This window comes from Musca domestica, unplaced genomic scaffold, assembly GCF_030504385.1.
Source record: "Musca domestica strain aabys unplaced genomic scaffold, Musca_domestica.polishedcontigs.V.1.1 26, whole genome shotgun sequence".
NCBI lineage: Eukaryota > Metazoa > Arthropoda > Insecta > Diptera > Muscidae > Musca > Musca domestica.
This window is the reverse complement of record NW_026712283.1, coordinates 3,797,283-3,809,920: the sequence shown is the minus strand read 5'-3', so window position 1 is coordinate 3,809,920 and position 12,638 is coordinate 3,797,283.

Here is a 12,638-nt window from a genome sequence, read left to right as displayed (position 1 = left end):
AAACGTGGATTTTTTAAAGAATATTTTTTCAAGGACCAATAGAAACGTGGATTTTTTAAAGAATATTTTTTCAAGGACCAATAGAAACGTGGATTTTTTAAAGAATATTTTTTCAAGGACCAATAGAAACGTGGATTTTTTAAAGAATATTTTTTCAAGGACCAATAGGAACGTGGATTTTTTAAAGAATATTTTTTCAAGGACCAATAGAAACGTGGATTTTTTAAAGAATATTTTTTCAAGGACCAATAGGAACGTGGATTTTTTAAAGAATATTTTTTCAAGGACCAATAGAAACGTGGATTTTTTAAAGAATATTTTGGAAGCGTGGATTTTTTAAAGAATATTTTTTCAAAGGACCAACAGAAGCGTGGATTTTTTAAAGAATATTTTTGAAAAGGACCAACAGAAGCGTGGATTTTTTAAAGAATATTTTTTCAAGGACCAATAGAAACGTGGATTTTTTAAAGAATATTTTTTCAAGGACCAACAGAAACGTGGATTTTTTAAAGAATATTTTTTCAAGGACCAATAGAAACGTGGATTTTTTAAAGAATATTTTTTCAAGGACCAATAGAAACGTGGATTTTTAAAGAATATTTTTTCAAGGACCAATAGAAACGTGGATTTTTTAAAGAATATTTTTTCAAGGACCAATAGAAACGTGGATTTTTTAAAGAATATTTTTTCAAGGACCAATAGGAACGTGAATTTTTTAAAGAATATTTTTTCAAGGACCAATAGAAACGTGGATTTTTTAAAGAATATTTTTTCAAGGACCAATAGAAACGTGGATTTTTTAAAGAATATTTTTCAAGGACCAATAGAAACGTGGATTTTTTAAAGAATATTTTTTCAAGGACCAATAGAAACGTGGATTTTTTAAAGAATATTTTTTCAAGGACCAATAGAAACGTGGATTTTTTAAAGAATATTTTTTCAAGGACCAATAGGAACGTGGATTTTTTAAAGAATATTTTTTCAAGGACCAATAGAAACGTGGATTTTTTAAAGAATATTTTTTCAAGGACCAATAGAAACGTGGATTTTTTAAAGAATATTTTTTCAAGGACCAATAGAAACGTGGATTTTTTAAAGAATATTTTTTCAAGGACCAATAGAAACGTGGATTTTTTAAAGAATATTTTTTCAAGGACCAATAGGAACGTGGATTTTTTAAAGAATATTTTTTCAAGGACCAATAGAAACATGGATTTTTTATAGAATATTTTTTCAAGGACCAATAGAAACATGGATTTTTTATGGAATATTTTTTCAAGGACCAATAGAAACGTGGATTTTTTAAAGAATATTTTTTCAAGGACCAATAGAAACGTGAATTTTTTAAAGAATATTTTTTCAAGGACCAATAGAAACGTGGATTTTTTAAAGAATATTTTTTCAAGGACCAATAGAAACGTGAATTTTTTAAAGAATATTTTTTCAAGGACCAATAGAAACGTGAATTTTTTAAAGAATATTTTTTCAAGGACCAATAGAAACGTGGATTTTTTAAAGAATATTTTTGAAGCGTGGATTTTTTAAAGAATATTTTTTCAAAGGACCAACAGAAGCGTGGATTTTTTAAAGAATATTTTTGAAAAGGACCAACAGAAGCGTGGATTTTTTAAAGAATATTTTTGAAAAGGACCAACAGAAACGTGGATTTTTTAAAAAAAAATTTGAAAAGGACCAACAGAAACGTAGTTTTTCAAAGAATATTTTTTCAAGGACCAACAGAAACGTGGATTTTTAAAAGAATATTTTTGAAAAGGATCAACAGAAACGTGGTTTTTTAAAGAATATTTTTTCAAGGACCAACAGAAACGTGGTTTTTTAAAGAATATTTTTGCAAGGACCAATAGAAACGTGGATTTTTTAAAGAATATTTTTTCAAGGACCAATAGAAACGTGGATTTTTTAAAGAATATTTTTTCAAGGACCAATAGAAACGTGGATTTTTTAAAGAATATTTTTTCAAGGACCAATAGAAACGTGGATTTTTTAAAGAATATTTTTTCAAGGACCAATAGAAACATGGATTTTTTATAGAATATTTTTTCAAGGACCAATAGAAACGTGGATTTTTTATAGAATATTTTTTCAAGGACCAATAGAAACGTGGATTTTTTAAAGAATATTTTTTCAAGGACCAATAGAAACGTGAATTTTTTAAAGAATATTTTTTCAAGGACCAATAGAAACGTGAATTTTTTAAAGAATATTTTTTCAAGGACCAATAGAAACGTGGATTTTTTAAAGAATATTTTTGAAGCGTGGATTTTTTAAAGAATATTTTTTCAAAGGACCAACAGAAGCGTGGATTTTTTAAAGAATATTTTTGAAAAGGACCAACAGAAGCGTGGATTTTTTAAAGAATATTTTTTCAAGGACCAACAGAAACGTGGATTTTTTAAAAAAAATTTTTGAAAAGGACCAACAGAAACGTAGTTTTTCAAAGAATATTTTTTCAAGGACCAACAGAAACGTGGATTTTTAAAAGAATATTTTTGAAAAGGACCAACAGAAACGTGGTTTTTTAAAGAATATTTTTTCAAGGACCAACAGAAACGTGGTTTTTTAAAGAATATTTTTGCAAGGACCAACAGAAACGTCGATATTTTAAAGACATTTTTTTCAAGGACCAACAGGAACGTGAATTTTTTGAAGAACGTTTTTTCAAGGACCAACAGAAACGTGAAGTTTTTAAAATATAACTTTTCAATGACCAACAAAAAACGTGGATATTTAAAAAATATATATTTTCAAGGACCAACAAAAACGTGAATTTTTTGAAGAATTTTTTTTTCAAGGACCAACAGAAGCGTGGATTTTTAAAGAATATTTTTCTAAGACCAACAGAAAAGTACATTTTATGAAGAATATTTTTTCAAGGACAAACAGAAACGTGAATTTTTTATAGAATATTTTTCTAAGACCAACAGAAATGTAGATTTTTTAAAGAATATTTTTTCAAGGGCCAACAGAAACCTGGATTTTAAAAGAATATTTTTTCAAGGACCAACAGGAACGTGAATTTTTTGAAGAACATTTTTTCAAGAACCAACCGAGGCGTGGATTTTTTAAAGAAATTTTTTTCAAGGACCATCAGAAACGTGATTTTTTTAAAAAATATTTCTAAGACTAACAGAAACGTAGATTTTTTGAAGAATATTTTGTCAAGGTCCAACGTACCAATAAACTTGGAGTTTTTAAAAAAAATCAAAGACCTACAGAAGCGTGTATTTTTTAAAGAATATTTTTTCAAGGACCAACCGAAGCGAGAATTTTTTAAAGAATATTTTTTGAAGGACCAACCGAAGCGAGAATTTTTTAAAGAATATTTTTTGAAGGACCAACCTATCGTGAATTTTTTAGAGAATATTTTTGAAAAGGATTATTTAAATAATATTTTTGAAAAGGACCAAAAGAGTTTAGGTCACCGGGTAGAGTGGTAAAAAAAACTACCAACATTCCTATTCACCGAAACGCTGAAAATAACTTACAGGAGAAATCCAAAATACATAAAAGGCGAACTTCTGGCTGTTTAAGGCTGATTTCGTTGACGAATATAGCCAAATATTGTAGAACAGCAAATCATATAGATGAGTCTAAATTTGGAGATATAGAGGGCCCTCTTGCTTTTGAAGATGATTGCAAGATATTTAGGGTTTCAAATGAACCAGAAAAATGAACAGAAAAATTTTCTTTATCACACAATTGAAACCAATTGACACGGAATTTTGCATGAGAAGAGAGTTAAGGACAGGGAAGAAATCTTGCATTTTGAATGACCATTGGATTATATTTAGTTGTAAAATGGACCCCAACAACTAACAACAGTGCGTAAATAGTGGGAAAATATCCCTGGTCAAAAAGCTAAAGGTAATATCTGGGCAGTGTTCTATGACATAATTTCTAAAGCGAAATCTTCCAAAATTGGTTTGGACATAAAGGAACTTCTAACATATTTTAGTGATGTACGGTATCACATTTTTTTTCATTTATTTTCAAAAAGAAAAATAAAAAAATTAAAAATTAAAACTCCCCTTCCTCACCAAAGAAAATTTCATAATTTCTTATTTGCAATGCTGTTTCCCTCGGATGATCAAATAACAAACCACATGAATATTTTCCCGTCTTCTTAAAAAGATATAATGTCAAAAACATTTACGGTGTCAAAATATTTTTCAGACAGCGAAACAACAAATAATAAATGGCCCAACCCATTTAACCCATACCATTTGCTTGGGGACGGAGTCGCTAAACTCTTTTGTGATATGCAATGTTTACAGCAAGACAAACAAACAACCTTATACCGGTGTTTGTCGTGTTAATTATCATAGCTGATGTTGGTTACTTATTTTTTGGGGCCAGTGGGACCACCACCATCAGTCTTGGCGTAAAGGAAAACGTGTCGTGCATAAATTAGCACCAATGTAATTATTGTTGTTTTTCACAAATTTAAATAATTTAAACAGCAGCTTAGAAATGAACTGAAGGTGTCTGCTGTCAAAAACATGGGTGCGTTTTTTTTAATAAAAAAAAGTTTATCTTTTGTAGAACAAATGGAAAAGATTACGGTTTGATATGGACAATTTTAGGTAATTTGAAAACATATATTATGTAATATATTTGAAACAGACATGTTGTATTTTGATGTGACACATAAGCTCTGAAGTTCTGAACAAAAGTATGGTTTACAGAATTTTAAAAGATTAGAAAACAAGAACAACGAGTAGTCGAAAATAGGAATAATACCTTTCGTATTTAAAACAAGTAAAAAACTGTAAGTTCGTCCGGGCCGAACTTTCAATACCCTCCAAAATTGGAACGAATTCGGCAATTCTCAAAAACAATAAAATCCGCTAAAAATTCTGTTAAAATCTTAAAAATACCGAATGTAGCTATTGTATTGGGGTCTATACGACGACAAGGACCTGCATAGGTAACATTTGCCATAAGCCATTACAATATTCAAATGCGAAACTTAAAAAAAATGGGTAATAATGTAGCAAAAATCATCAAAATACCGAGGTACCATTATATGGGGGTTATACGAAGACGTAAACCTGCACAGACAATTTTCTGTCTTAGGCTATAATATCCAATACGAACTTCAAATACCAAATTTGAAACAATTCCTGTAAAAAATTTCGCTAAAATCATCAAAATACCGAATATCGGGCGGTACCGTTTTATTGGGGATATATGAAGACGTAGACCTGCACAGAAAATGTTCTGTCATAGGCTGTAGCATCCATTACGAACTTCAAATACCAAATTTGAAACAAGTCCGGTAAATAATGTCGCAAAAAAGTCAAAATGCCGAATATCGGGAGGTACCGTTATACGGGGGCTGTAGGAAGATGTGAACCTGCACACAAAATTTTCTGTCTTAGGCTGTAGCATCCATTACGAACATCAAATACCAAATTTGAATAATGGCGCTAAAATCATAAAATACCGAATATCGGGAGGTACCGTTATATGGGGGCTATACGAAGACGTGGACCTGCACAGACAATCTCCTGTCATAGGCTGCATCCATAAGGCCCATTTTCAATACCAAAAGTCTTGCTGACATAACACACACATTTGATTAAAATTTTATCAATCTACTTCAGTTCGTTCGGAAGCTGAGGTGATTTCCACAGATCGACGGACATCGCTAAATCCACATAGAACTTTATGCTGATCAAGAATAATTATACTTTGTGGGGTCTGTGGGTATATTTCGAGGTGATACAAACGGAATGACAAACTTAATATACCCTCCATACTATGGAATAAGAAGCTACCACCTGATTTCATACTTCAAAGGTCTTGCCCAGGTTTTCTAATTAATTTGGCTGTTATTATGTATTTTGGTTTCCCTGGAAGTAGGAGAACTCTTTGCTGAAAACATTCATTGCAGGTCAACATATTGGATTAGCCCTTACATGAAAGTACCTCCTAATTTTAGATATTCGAGGATTTTAACCAAATTATCCAATCGACAGACTTGCCTTAATATCGTACCTTAATTTGATATTTTTACACTTTTTAAGTAAGTAGGGAAAGTTAAAAAGTTGGGCGGGGCCGACTTTGTGATACTCTACACCACCATGTTAATTCAGTTGAGCTCACGTTAAATGACATTTCATACTGCGAATTTATGTGAAGTAGATCATACCAAAAAATGAACCAAATAACATTGCTGCTAGTGCATGGTATGACTTAGATGAGGATTATATTAAAAAAAAGATTTTTTGGAGCAATAGATATACCGGACCGAGATTCATCAAATGGTAAAATTCGGTTGAATATGAAAAAATCTATTCAATTTGGGCAGATATGACATACAATATGAGCGATAACCGTAAAATCGGATCAAAATGTATATCGAACCTATATAAAAGTCTAAACCCATTAAGTGGTAATTGCCAAAATTCAGTCCATTTGGGCCGATATTAGCCAAAAAACCTTAAATCTTATGAAGATATAGATGGGGGCTATATCCAAATCTGAACCGACTTGACAAAATTTTAAACATTTTTTTCTGAGCTGTTTTGTTATCTGGTACAAAATATTATTGTTGTGGGGTGAATATTACGCATGTGAGGGACTTAAAACCACAAATCGGATGAAACATATATATAGGAGCTTTAGCTATATCTGAACCAAATTTAAATCACTTGATTTTAGGATAAATTAGGTCGGAATTGCCAAAATTCAGTCCATTTGAGATGATATTAGCTACTTGATACATAAAAACCCCGAAATCGGAAAAAAATATATATGGGAGCTATATCCTATCCTGATCTCGATAAAATTTGATAGGGGTATTTTTGGACTCTATAAATAATCTGATACCAAATATCATTCTGGTGAAGTGCATATTAAGCATATTAGGGGCTTAAAAAACCAAATCGGATGAAACATGCATGTGGGAGCTATAGCTTTATCTCAACCGGTTTTCACGAAATTTGAAGTACTTTTTGCTTAATTGTGTCGGATGTGCCAAAATTCAGGTCATTTGGACGGATATTTTCCATTTTGTGCACAATTAATCCGAAATCGGTTGAAGATATATATGGGAGTTATAATTACATTTTAACCGATTCTAACCAATTTCAGTAGGGTTCGTCCTTAAGCCCAACAAATATTGTTTGGAAAATTTCATTTCAGTCGGAAAATAAATGCAACCTGTATTTTGTTCACAAAAGTACATGGCCACACGGACGGACAGACGGACTGAGATGCATAAATCGACTCAGAAAGTGATTCTATAACGATCCTCAAAACCGATAACGGTGGAAGTTTTGAGTACAATTTACAGTTTTTGATACAATTTAGATTCGTATGAACCGATAGAGCTGGAATTCCGAAATTTTATGTTAATATCTCTGTTGGTGTCTGTGGTTAAGTTTCGGAGGTGGTTTTGGAAATGTGCACTATAATTGTTTGAGACATACTACGTGGTACTATATTGCGTATTGGATGAAGGGATAGAGCTGGAATCCCGAAATTTGATATTTACGCGTCTTTTGGTATCTGGTGTTGAGATCTGGTTGTATTTTTGTCAAACATAATTCCAGTGTGCAGACCGATATTATCGAATATATAACTGAAGAGGATGTACATTCAAACTTATTTTTCAGTCTAAAGTTATTATTAATTAAAATGCAAAATCATGAGTACCTATAAAGAACATTATATATCGGACTCCAGACATATCCATTGAAAAACATGGGTAAAATCAATCAAATACCGAATATCGGGAGGTACCGTTAAATGGGGACTATCAAATATCGTTGACCGATTAAGCCCATCTTCGAACATGAACTGTCTGATGGCAAAAGGCCGATATGTGCAAAATTTTAGCCTCCCATCTTAATTCATTTCGCCAATTATCACGAAATATAGAATGGACTTGAGATTCCGGGCAGAAACTCAAGTAAAACTTTGCATAGCTCTCTGAAAATTATTTAACAAACTTCAAATATTTTCTACAAAATTGTATTTGAATGAAATGCCAGAAATTGTTATTACAACATATACAGATTTACTTGCGGATTTAATTTTCTTAACAATTAATTTTTCACATATATGAATTTTGTGATAGTATGGAAGTATCGAAGCTGGGGTAAAATAGTCGATGTATCTACGAGTATTAAGATTCTTTCTAATTTAATTCTTTAGAAATGCTTTAACATGGCATTTACATCTGTATTCATTTAAGAATCTGGTATTTCCCCCAATCAACTTTCTTCAGAAGTCAATTCCATTTTTACCTCAGTCAGTCATTCCGTTGCCGGTTAGAAAAGAAATTCCAAAGACTTAATGAAATTTTCCACGAACAAAATTTACAAAGACATATTTATGGATACTCCATCATGTTTTCCACTTAACCACAATGCCAACAACGACAGTGGCAACAAAAACAACAACTATGTACATATCATATTCCGTTATCAGACAGAGCTCAAGTGACACCAGGAGATTTTCTTTCTTGTTGTTTTTTTTTTTTTTTTTTGCCGGAAATAATGTAGGACGTTGTCTTTGTGTGAGTGTGTGTGTGTGTGCCATAGACATCTTTTTCTTATTAAGTATATCATCGACTTCAATCTCGTGTACATTCCTTTGCATAATAAAGGCTTTGCGACCGACATCAGCTGCAGCATCTGTTGCCCTGGTCATCAGTGAGCGTGATGTCTCTGCTCATGTCAAAGTGTCGTGATTTACCTAGGAGATGAAAAAAATCGAAAAAGATGGGACATAAATACCGTTGGTCTTTAAATGTTTAAGGAGAAATGTATGAGAGGAATATTTTTTTTATTTAAACTAAACCATTTAAAATGGTGAATCGATTGAAATTTATTGGCACTAAAAATTAACCAGCGTAAAAGGAAAACCAGGAAAAATCTATTTTCAGGGGCCATTGGACCAATATACATGGATTTCATTCATATTTCAAGAACTATTTTCTAGGACTATCTAATTTTATTAAATTCTTGAAAATTCATGTCTCAATAATTATCATTCAAGGATTGTAAACCACAATCGCGGATTTTCAGAATATTTTTTAAGGATTCTAAGATCTATTGAAAATAATTTATAAAAAACCGGAGCGCTAATCCTGAAATCTGAAAAATAGTTTTCAAGCACCAACAGGTAATTAAACGAAGATTTCTAAAAATATTCTTCCAGGAAATATTCTTTTTTACAGGACGTGGATTTTTTTAATTTTTTTTAAAGGACGTGGACTTTTTTCCAGAATTTTTTTTTTAAGGACGCAGATTTTTTATAGATTTTTCGAGGACGTAGGTTTTTCATAGATTTTTCAAAGGACGTTGATTTTTTATAGATGCCAATTTTTTAAAACTTTTCAAGTTCGTGTTTTTTTAATTCTTTAAAGTGCGCGGATGTTTAAGAGTTTTTTAAAGGACGTTGTTTTTTTTTTAAAGTTGTTTCAAAGACCGTGGATTTTTAAAATTTTTTTTATGAACGTGGAATTTTAATAGTTTTCTAAAGGAAGTGGATTCCAAAAAAAAAAAATAAATAAATAAAAAGACGTGGATTTTTAAAAAAATTTTAAAGGACGTGAATTTTTAATTTTGTTTAAAGGACATGAATGTTATAAAATATTTATAAAGGACGTGATTTTTAAAATATTTTTTTAAAGGACGTGTATTTTTAAAACTCTCTTCGAGGACGTGGATTTTTAAAAGTTTTTTAAAGGACGTGGATTTTTAAAAGTTTTTTTCAAGGACGTTTTCAAGGACTTTTTATGGATTTTTCAAGGACGTTTTCAAGGATTTTTTATGGATTTTTCAAGGACGCATATTTATTTTATAGATTTTTCAAGGCCGTCACTTTTTAAATGATTTTTCAAGGCCGTCACTTTTTTAATTTTTTTCAAGGACGTGGATTTTTAAAAGTTTTTTAAAGGTCGTGGATTTTTAAAAGACATGGACTTTTAAAATTTTTTTAAAGGACGTGAATTTTTAAAAGTTTTTTAAAGGACGTGGATTTTTAAAAGTTTTTTAAAGGACGTGGATTTTTTAAAAGTTTTTTAAAGGACGTCGATTTTTAAAAAATGCTTAAAGGACGTGGATTTTTAAAATTTTTTTAAGGACCTGGATTTTTAAATTTTTTTAAGGACGTGGATTTTTAAATTTTTTTTAAGGACGTAGATTTTAAAAGATTTTTCAAGGCAGTCGAATTTTAAAAAAAATTTACAGGATGTAGATTTTTTTATTGATTTTTTAAAAGTTTTATAAAGGACGCGGATTTTTTAAAGTTTTTGTAAAGGACGTGAATTCTTAAAAGTTTTTTAAAGGACGTGGATTTTTAAATATTTTTTTAACAGACATCAACTTTTAAAAGATTTTTCAAGGACGTGGAATTTTAAATATTAAAAAAGTTTTTTTAAGGACGTGGACTTTTTAAAGTTTTTTAAAGGACGTTGATTTTTAAAAGTTTTTTAAAGGACGTGAAGTTTTAAAAGTTTTTTTAAGGTCGTGGATTTTTAACATTTTTAAAAGGCCGTGGATTTTTATTATTTTTAAAGGACGTGAATTTTTAAATATTTTTTTAAAGGAAGTGGATTTTTAAAATTGTTTAAAGGACGTGGATTCTTAAGCGATTTAAAAGTTTTTTTTTAGGACGTGAATTTTTAAAAAATTTTTAAAGGACGTGGATTTTTAATTTTTTTTTTAAAGGACGTGGATTTTTAAAGGTTTTTTAAAGGACGTGGATTTTTTACAGATTTTTAAACGACGTTAATTTTTAAAAGATTTTTCAAAGACATCAGTTTTTAAAAGATTTTTCGAAAACATCAGTTTTTAAAAACATTTTCAAGGACGTGGATTTTTAAAAGTTTGTAAAGAACATTGATTTATTATAGATTTTTAAAGGACGTGGATTTTTTTATAGATTTTTCAAGGACGTCAATTTTTAAAAGATTTTTCAAGGACGTGGATTTTTTTTATAGATTTTTCAAGGACGTCAATTTTTTAAAGATTTTTCAAGGACGTGGATTTTTAAATGGATTTTAAAGGACTTTGACATTTCCAAGATTTTTCAACGACATCGATTTTAAAAAGATTTTTCAAAAAAGTTGATTTTTTAAGTTTTTAAAGAACGTGGATTTTGGCATGTTTTTTAAAAAACGTTGACATTTCAAAAGATTTTTCAAAGACATCAATTTTTAATTAAATTTTCAAAAACGTGGATTTTTTAAACATTTTTTGAAGAAATGGGATTTTGTTTTTTTTTTTTTTTTTTTTTTTTTTTTTAAGGACGTGGATAACTTGCTTTTCACCTGGTAGATCAGTTGGTCTTTTCACAGAAGAGCAATTGGTCTTATCATACAAGAGAAATTGGTCTTCTCATAGAAGAACAATTGGTCTTTTCTCATAGAAGAGTTGCTCTTCTCATAGAAAAACTAATTCCTGATAATGCAAGGACCTCTTTCTTCTACATTATGCTCGAAAATAGTTCCTCCTATCATTACTTGCACAATATCAAGGTTAGTTGTTTTATTTCCATTTCATTGTACCTGACATCTGCATGCCTTGCCTGTTTTTGCAAAATGATTATGATTTTGTTCAAAAAACAGGATAAAAACACCGCTGATGATGTCTGATGCAGAAGCTTTAAACAAAATAATCCCACTAAGCTTTCACTTTCGTTATGGCTGATTATGACAGTGATGATAATGTTGCCAGCCATTATAATGCCACTTGCCAATGTTACACATTTCCTCTATGTGAGAGAGGGAGCGAGAAACAACACCAAGAACAATCACACAAAATCTTAAGACTTTACATATTCGAATTGCCATGGTTCCCTCACATCTCAAAACGGGAGGGAAAGAGCATCGTAAAAACTCTTTGCATTATGTCTCTGCTATTTCATAATAATATTTCTATGGGGAGAATCCTGGCTGGTACATGACTTGAGTGCCATGGCAAAGTTGGCAGAAAATGGAATTTTATGTCGCCATATTAACTGCCTGCTTAAAGTTCTTCACAGCCATTAGAAACGACCTCAAGAAGCATTACTGCCGAACACGCCGCCAACCAACCGTTGTTGTCATCGTCGTCGTCGTCATCATCACCATTTTGAAGGGGCCACACACTAGACTCACTCACAGACACTTCTGCTCGGCGCTCACGAAGTTGATAGAATAGAACTGAATATTGCATGAATGAGCTGTAGGGAGTAGATATGTGCGTGTGTTCTAGATTGCTTGTATTTTAAAATCGGTGCCTCGAAGCGTGGTTTCTTGGTTCTTTGCTGCTGCTTCTTCTAAATACATGGCATAAACATGCTAGTACCTACATAGATATCTTTGATTATGACGACGCTGCCATGCCTGCTGCTGATGACGACGATGATGGTGATGACAAAGACGTTGCTGCTTTGGCGCTGAGCTTGAAGATGACAGCAGCCACCAACCACAGACTAAACAGCAACATATCATCGCAACACCAGAGGCTGTGGTTGCGCATGAATGCCTTCTTTTGATGGCTGCTCTAGTTTTTTGCATAGCTGGCGGGATTTCATCTATAAGTAGCAGTGGAAGAGAGAAACAATGAATGAATGAAAAACATAGTGAATAAATATACATATTACAAAGAATGTCATCC